At 36.5% G+C, this 8,007-nt stretch overlaps 1 protein-coding gene and 1 long non-coding RNA gene across 2 annotated transcripts in view; both read left to right on the top strand.

Moving 5' to 3' along the window:
- Positions 1-480: 480 nt before the first annotated feature.
- On the top strand, positions 481-2,433 carry LOC139710904 (uncharacterized). The gene is made up of 3 exons (XR_011709485.1): positions 481-764; positions 1,929-1,961; positions 2,410-2,433. It is a non-coding gene; the product is annotated as an uncharacterized lncRNA (long non-coding RNA).
- A 220-nt stretch (positions 2,434-2,653) lies between these two features.
- The window catches only part of LOC139710900 (uncharacterized), a 29,426-nt gene continuing 24,072 nt past the window's right edge, over positions 2,654-8,007 (top strand). Inside the window, exon 1 of the mRNA XM_071622823.1 lies at positions 2,654-3,810. The gene's annotated coding sequence lies outside the window, so the exon portion shown is untranslated. The remainder of the gene's footprint in view (positions 3,811-8,007) is intronic.

Genomic DNA, 8,007 nt, shown 5'->3' with positions numbered 1-8,007 from the left:
GTGTCCGATCACATGATTACCCTAATACGTGATAAATAGGCTTGACCACCGTTTTATGAAGCTCAAAGCAATAGATTGGCACTAACTAACCTGTCATTTAAAGAACAGGAGTGTTCTTTGTCAATCTATAGTCAGGAACCTAAATGTCACAAGGGCAAAGCTTGCAATGCAGCGTGTTTTCCATCTGTCTTAACTCCATCCATGCCCATTCCTTCATACTCACTCGCAAAGAGGTATACATTGCTTGACAATGCCCACTGCAGAAGTAATTTGATCGGCATGAAGCTCCATCTTCCTCGACGCTCCGAGAAAATTGATACCTCAGATGACTCCGTGTAGATGATTCTTGGCGCACATTCTGTGTGTGACTTTTGTGAACGCCATGCCAAGGGAGAACCCGACACTTATACTACTTACGAGGTATATGCGCGCATTGTATGCGGATATCACCAGTGTCCTTATGCGGTCGGTATCGTGAGAAGTTCTGATTTTTAAGTGTGTTTAAAAACCTTCCTTGTGTCAGGTTGAGCTTGACATTTAGTGCGTCATGTACGGGTGATCACACGGATGACTTGCCGACGTCCTAAAGTCTGTTAGTTTTTGCGCTTTATCTCTTTTTTTTTCTATCCGCGGGAAAATAATCACAGAACATCGTTTCTGCTGGCTTCCATACACAATGGCGGTTTTTGATATTACGCATTTTCTGCACCAAAATGCGATCTTTGTCATCTTCATCACGTTCGCCTTAATACATTCTCTCTCGGGTAAGTTTTTCTGCTTGTGTGTTTCATGTTGTTTTGCTCTGCTGTCAGTCATGCTTCAACGTATGTATGTAGAGGTCTTGAAACTCTTTCTCCCAAGAGCAGACATTTTGCTCGTGACAAGTGTCACTAAAATGTATTAGATATGAGTTTCCCGAACTGCTTTCACCAAAATTTCGGTAGACAGGAGACCCATTTGTGTTTCAATCTTTTTTTTTGTCTACAAAGTGTAAAATTCATCGGTTCGCATGCACCTGCAACACGAGGTTGGAAAGCAAGAGTGAATAGGCCTATCTACCGTATCTGCAGGGAGATGGGGAAAAAAAGGGAGCAGACAGGGAACCAATCATTTATCAACCTTATTGTAACCTCGGTAGCTGTTTGTAGAGCATTTATTTCGTTGATGATTACAATTCTATTTGCATCTTAGATATGATGTCAAGAAGAAAGGAATGGTACAAGCCGTAAGCGCAGGATAGAGATCGAAAGGAGAGAATTCACCAAATATTGAACTTTTCAGTGGCGCTGGAAGCTCTCTGTGCTCCTCAACAACAAGCGACGTATATATATATATATATATATATATATATATATATATATAGAGAGAGAGAGAGAGAGAGAGAGAGAGAGACTCGTGTGATACAAATAATCCCCGACTTTGTTCTCTGCTAGAGTGAGTCTTTGATTAAGTGTAATGTTGGCGAAAAGGGACACTTAAATGTCGATACATACTATTTATGATTCCAATGGCCATACACTGCCTCATTGAGGCGACCTCTGGGTATTCCTAGCTGCTAAATAAGGTTCACTTTGCACTCTAAGGAGCAAGTGACCACAGTTAAAACTGTCTTTTATTCTTGTTCGACGTTGCATGGCAGGCTATTGTGGTATTTCAATGGTATAATCGATGAAGAGGTGTAAACACAACAGTCCTAGTACTAATTTCAAATAAATCATATTATACAACTTATGAGAAGTCACTTTCTCATCAGACGCTGATATTCAAATTTGAGAGGAATACGGTAAATGTAAAGAATGTCGAATACTGGTCGCAGAAAGTCGAATTCTTGGTGTAACTCAAGCAACCTGAAAGACATAAGAAGGAGATGTAAATCGTTCTACTGTGGTTTATATTTACGTATACATAATATATCTTTCTCTCTAAAGGCGTAAATGGTGATGGAGTGACAGGGACGACTGGTAAGCTTTCATTGAATTGTATTAGCAGGCTCTGTAGAGTGATTTCTATTTGTTTAGACGCTGATTCCTTTTTACTTGATTTCTTTTTCGTAGTTGCGGAAATGCTATTTTACATTCAAGCTTCTACTCTCTCGACTTCCAGTACAGATCTCTAACTTCCGTGGAGCAGACCAAATACTTATCATTGACATTCTTGAATGTAATCACTGATCTGATGCTGTATACCTAGCATTATCGTATCCTCACTTACCGCATGTCTATGTGTCTGAATTTATAAGAAAGCAGATGATGCGTACAATGAAATTTTAAAAGAATGCTACGAATTCTTAAACTTGACGAGCAATGGTCGATGAAAGTTTTTATTGATTTCGCCAGCGAAAAGACGTAATAAATATAAAGCGTCTGTCACATTACTGTAAAATTTCTTATGCATTCTCTTTCTAAAAAGGTGTCCCGAATACGACAGAAACGGGTAAGCATCTGTTGAATCTAATTACACGAGAAAGCAGGTTTTGAGACATAAACTATTCCGATTAAAAAATGGATAAATGCTTGAGTTTCCTCTCAATATTCATTTGATTTCCTTCTCAAACTGTTGAAAAACTGTCGTACGTTTAATTGTTCACTCCGTCAATTTTCATAGAAAATCTCCAACTTGTAAGGCGCAGTTATGCTAAATGACTACGGCTCTCTCATAAGTCATCACTGAACTTACTATTCTTCCCGATATTTTTATAGCACTCAAACAACCCTGTTGGAAAGAACACAGTAACCCACAGTGTAAAGCACAATGTGAAACATAGTGTGAACACAATTGTGAACACAATGTGAAATCTCTCCACACTGTTACATTCGAGCGTTTTAACAGTGTGAAGCACAATGTGAAACATAGTGTGAACACATTGTGAACATAACCTTAAATCTTTTCACGCTGTTAAATTCGAGTGTCTTAACAATATGAACACGTTGTGCATTATAAATTCACAGTGTGAAACACAACCTTACTGGGTGAATTCTCTTTTTAAACAACACACCACAGTATGAAATCATCTTCGCACTGCTAAATTGGAGCGTTTTCTCATAGTTGACCATGTGAAATCACTATGAACACACTGTGAGCAAATGGTGTGACACTGTGTGTGTTTTTTTTTTTTTTCAGCAGGGAACCACATAATAAATATCTTATCATAGCTGGTGCTGAAACTGTGATTTTGATATGTTGAATGCCCCAATTTATGATGCATGATGAACAAGGTTCTAGGTGATCACTAAAACAAAATTTAAGATGAGAAAATAGCTAGTCACCATTACAATATTTATTACAGACGCCTCTACTTCAACAACTGTCCAGAGAACAACGGCTGGTAAGCTTTCACAGAATTCTCTTAAAGTACAGCAGAGCAACATAATTCAATCTTGACACTGTAAAACTATGATCCAATGAACAAAATATTGTTAAATAATAAGCAACGTTCAATAAAGATCTCATTCCGCGTTTTACTAATACAAAATCAAAGAGTAGAAAACTGTGAGCCATCATTGCAATATTTATGGCGGACGTTCCTACATCAACAGCTCCTGATGTTCCGAGTTCGGGCCGAGAGCGACGATTGGTGTCAAAGCTTTTATGGAATTGTCACAAAGTAAAGCAGAGCAATATGATTTTATTTTGGCACTGCCAAACTATGATCCCATGAACAAATTGTTAAATGATGAGCAACGTTCGTTGATGAAGATCTTATTCCGTATTTCACTATTACAAAATTCAAGAGCAGAAGATTGTGAGACATCATTGCAACATTTTTTGCAGACGTTACTACTTCAGCAACTACACAGAGAGCGACGATTGGTAAGCTTTCATGGAATTCTCACAAAGTACAGCAGAGCAACATAATTTAATTGTGGCACTGGAAAACTATGATCCGATAGATCATAGTTTGATCTATGATCAAATGCTTTGCACCCCTGTCATCGTGTTATACAAGTTGTATAATTGCCATAAATGCGGAAATGCTGTTCTGAGTTTGGGCGTTGACTTGCTTGAGTTGTAGCAAAGATTATACCCAACATGCATGGCGTGTTAACTGACAATGAAACTCGCTAATGTCGTCACTTATAATGCCTTTTTAAGCGATAGATATACTAATGATACTAACTATAATACTGTTTATTCGTGAAGGAATTAATATTTCACAAAAATACATTGATAATTTAACTTTACATCAGGCACACACTCACATAGTAGCAACAAATGTTTAAGATGTGGTGATATCTTCGGTGATTTCCATATGAAGGATACATTCGTTTTAAAAAGAACCTGTGCTTTTTCCCCAAGCCTGGAGCAGGATTGCAATCTGTCCGCATTCTGTAATCCCCCGATTCCTTTTACTTCTTGGTTTTCATCCGAAAAAAAAAATACAACAAATCGTTCTTCTTTCTCATTTTACTTTTCTATCGGTCTCTGTTTGCTTGCCAGCTTGATTCATTTCTATGATTAATGCTACACAGTGTATTGCAAATTTTGTCTTACATTCACATTTTGCTTTCATTTCCTTTGTTAATAGTGGTGAGATTGATACTGTGTTTCGTTTATAGCGTTCTGTCCAATCTTCAACCACGTGAAACGAATGATTTTATATAACCATATATATATATATATATATATATATATATATGTATATATATATATATGTTTATATCATATATTTATATATATATATATATATATATATATATATATATATTTGAAATACTGCAAGAGATTGTTTTATTGTCCTCCGACAATGATTGATACTATAAATTTTATTTGTTTTTTATTATTACCCATTGCACTGCGATGTTGCATGTGTGTGTGTGTGTGTGTGTGTGTGTGTCCAGTGAGCGATACTGTATCAAGCACGAAGTGTTATAATTATGTTTGTCACATCGTAAGGATCATGTTACAATAGTGCATTTTACAGCAACAACAACTGTCCAATAGTGATGTCTGCCCTAAGAACTACCCCAACTTTATCTGCAACCGACCACTTCACGGCGAACCATATCATCATAATGAAATTGATATTTTTCCATTATGCAAGTCATGTCTACTTACAGGGAACTACGATGAAAAATAAACACATTTCGATAAAGATATGGCCGTTACTGGCGTGAATGCAATTATTTGACGGAGATAATGTGCTGATCATGACAATCTAGGGTTACAATAAAATCTAGGGTTAAAATCTAGAGTAAAAGTACAAAATATTCATATCAAAACATTGAAATGCTGGACAGGCCTGCAATGAACATTTTTTTTTATAGCGTCACAATCGCAATTGGCTTATGGTATATTCATCCTGCCTATATTTGCTTAGGTTTAGTTTACTGTTGTGTTCCTGAAAGCAGAATTATAGTTGTTAAGCTGACTTTGATGTTAATGTTTATGAAGCTCTTGGAAGCCACAACAAATGATAAAGAAGGTATACATGTTTTCAACTTGGAAAATAATTAGTGTACTCGCTGTCTGAAGTTTGTCTGCAGAGCGAGGACGGTTATAATTTGTCACAATGTTAATTTAATTACATATTTCTTGAATTATGATAAATGCCGTTGATATGGCTCTTTGCATTTTGCATATAACCCATGGGCCAGTTACCATGGCTACAAAAATCAAATATTTTTATGAGATTAATCATGTTAATAGTCACATTTACAGTATGTGGACGTCTGGGTTACCTCGAAGTCGACATCTATTATTTCTATCATTATTATTATCATTATTATTATCATTATTATTATTATCATTCTTATTATTATTATTGTCATTACTATTGCTATTATTATTATTATTATCATCATCATCATCATTATTGTTGTTGTTGTTATATCATCATCATTATCATTAGTATTGATATCTTTGTTTCAAAATCATTCCCATTTTCAAGATTAAAAGTATAAAAGCACAGACACAAACGAACTGGCACGGGCATGCAAGCAATAGCAAGATTAATAATCCCTATCTGGTTACATTCGTTAAAAAAAAAAAGATAAATAATTATGACGATGACAATAATAGTGCTGTTTATATTATATTATCCTTTTCGCTTATTGATAACAAAATGACCTGAACATATCAATTCTTCGGGGTTGTAACCCTTCTTTTGCAAGCTCGTCAGTTGTCCATGAAAGTGATATTTGAAAGTATAGGGCCTGTTGTAATTTTTCGAGTCCTAATCTGCCTGGTCTTTTTGCCTGGTCAATTTGAAGTGAGTGGTAACGATTCCGGCCGAATCTCGCTGTTCTTTCCTCGAATGTACAATTTTTCGTGACCAGCGATTTAATTAAAAGATTGGGCGTATTTCGTAGATCAATCTGTTTTCATATAAGACCAGCTGAAAATTATAGCTTGAATCAGATGCCTGAGCAATTCTTTTCTTCATCAAAACCACTGTATTGCACGCCCTGCACGAGGGAAATAAGACGTACAACCCGGGCATAGAACACGCCGACAAAAGCGAAAGACAATATCCTCTTTCGCTAACTTTCCCTTGAGACTATTTCAAGATGTGGGATAGCTTGCCAGCATGCATGCCCTTTATTTTTCGCTCACGGTGGTATAGATTGTAGAATTATAGACTCCTATGTGGCTATCCTGGGGAGCATTTCATGAAACATTTTGTCTGACAAAGTTTTCGGACAAATTTGCTCTAAGCCAATCAGATGCAAGGATTTCAGTAGCTTGAAACAGTTTGTCAGAAAAATATCCGACCAAAACGCTTCATGAAATGCCCCCCTGATGGCAGTGAAGGTACTGCTTTGGAATCCCGCCCGATGCATGCATCAATGTACAAGTTTTATTCACCTCAACTTTCTAACCCAAATTCTGGATAACGTTACCTGTTAATACAGGGGTATTATTACATGATCATGTGTTCCTTTGGAGACTGAAGACCCCACGCGTGGCAAAATAAGACCATAAGCCCCGTTGCATAAAACTATGGTAACTTTCTATAATATTAATGCAATCAATGGTATATATCGATGATTTCTTAATTGGCTTTAAATGGCTATGCAATATTAAAGTGTTACAATGGTATAGTTACCAGTGATTGCAAATATACCAGTAATTGTAATTTTGCCATGGTTTTATGCAACAGGGCCCATGTCATCATTTTGACAACACACGTTTATACATCTCATCTACCAAACTGTCGGTGTTTTGTCCCAGTTATAGAATATTTAACCTGAGCAAGCTGAGCGTGCTTCTGCAGTCATTAACATTGAGCTTCGCCAAACAGAAATACTCTCATAAAAATGATGAGTGTCAAATCTTATGCTGATACCTACAGTGGGCGCAAAGTCGTGATCTTGAAGATGACAAATTAAAGATGCGTTAATGGTCAGCCATTACTGATGAATTGTTTAATGATTTCCACCATCATCAACCGATAGAAGAATACTCAATAATTTCAAACTTGCTGGTTCCCAAACTCTAGCAAAGTATGTAACGTTTGTTAATTGGTAAATTCAAAGATTTTCCACTTTGAAACATTAAATGAAACACCAAGGTCTAGCGCAAGCACAAGTGTCTAAAACTGTACCATGCACCAGATTTACAAGTGTAAAACTTTTGAAGTAGACAAGTGAAAAGCAAACATTTTACACCGCAATGTTCATTTAACAGTCTTCGTTTGTTTGCATTTATTCTGCTTCTCAAATCAAAACAAAAATAGAATTACAATGTTGTAACGCGTTATAAGCAAATAACTAGATTAAAAAGGAGCAAATGAAACTTACGATTTCATGTAATACTACACAGCATAAATATTTGTGGTTGCATGAACCATAAAATGCAGTACATTATTTTGATTCAACAAGGAAGCAGGAGACAGCGTAAGCATAGCTTGACTGGCCTGACGGCCTCATGGGGAATTTAACTCAGGTTTGCCTCTCACGAAAGGCATAGATTTTTGAAATAGTACGTGTATAGTGGGAGAAAGATGTAAGCTATGTGCGCGTGTAGCATGATGTGTATTAGATGTTTGTGCTGGGGCGATGTAATATA

This window comes from Diadema antillarum, unplaced genomic scaffold (assembly GCF_040938485.1).
Source record: "Diadema antillarum isolate AM-2024a unplaced genomic scaffold, OU_Dant_1.0 seq00001584_RagTag, whole genome shotgun sequence".
Classification (NCBI taxonomy): domain Eukaryota; kingdom Metazoa; phylum Echinodermata; class Echinoidea; order Diadematoida; family Diadematidae; genus Diadema; species Diadema antillarum.
This window is presented reverse-complemented; position numbering and strand designations above follow the sequence as displayed.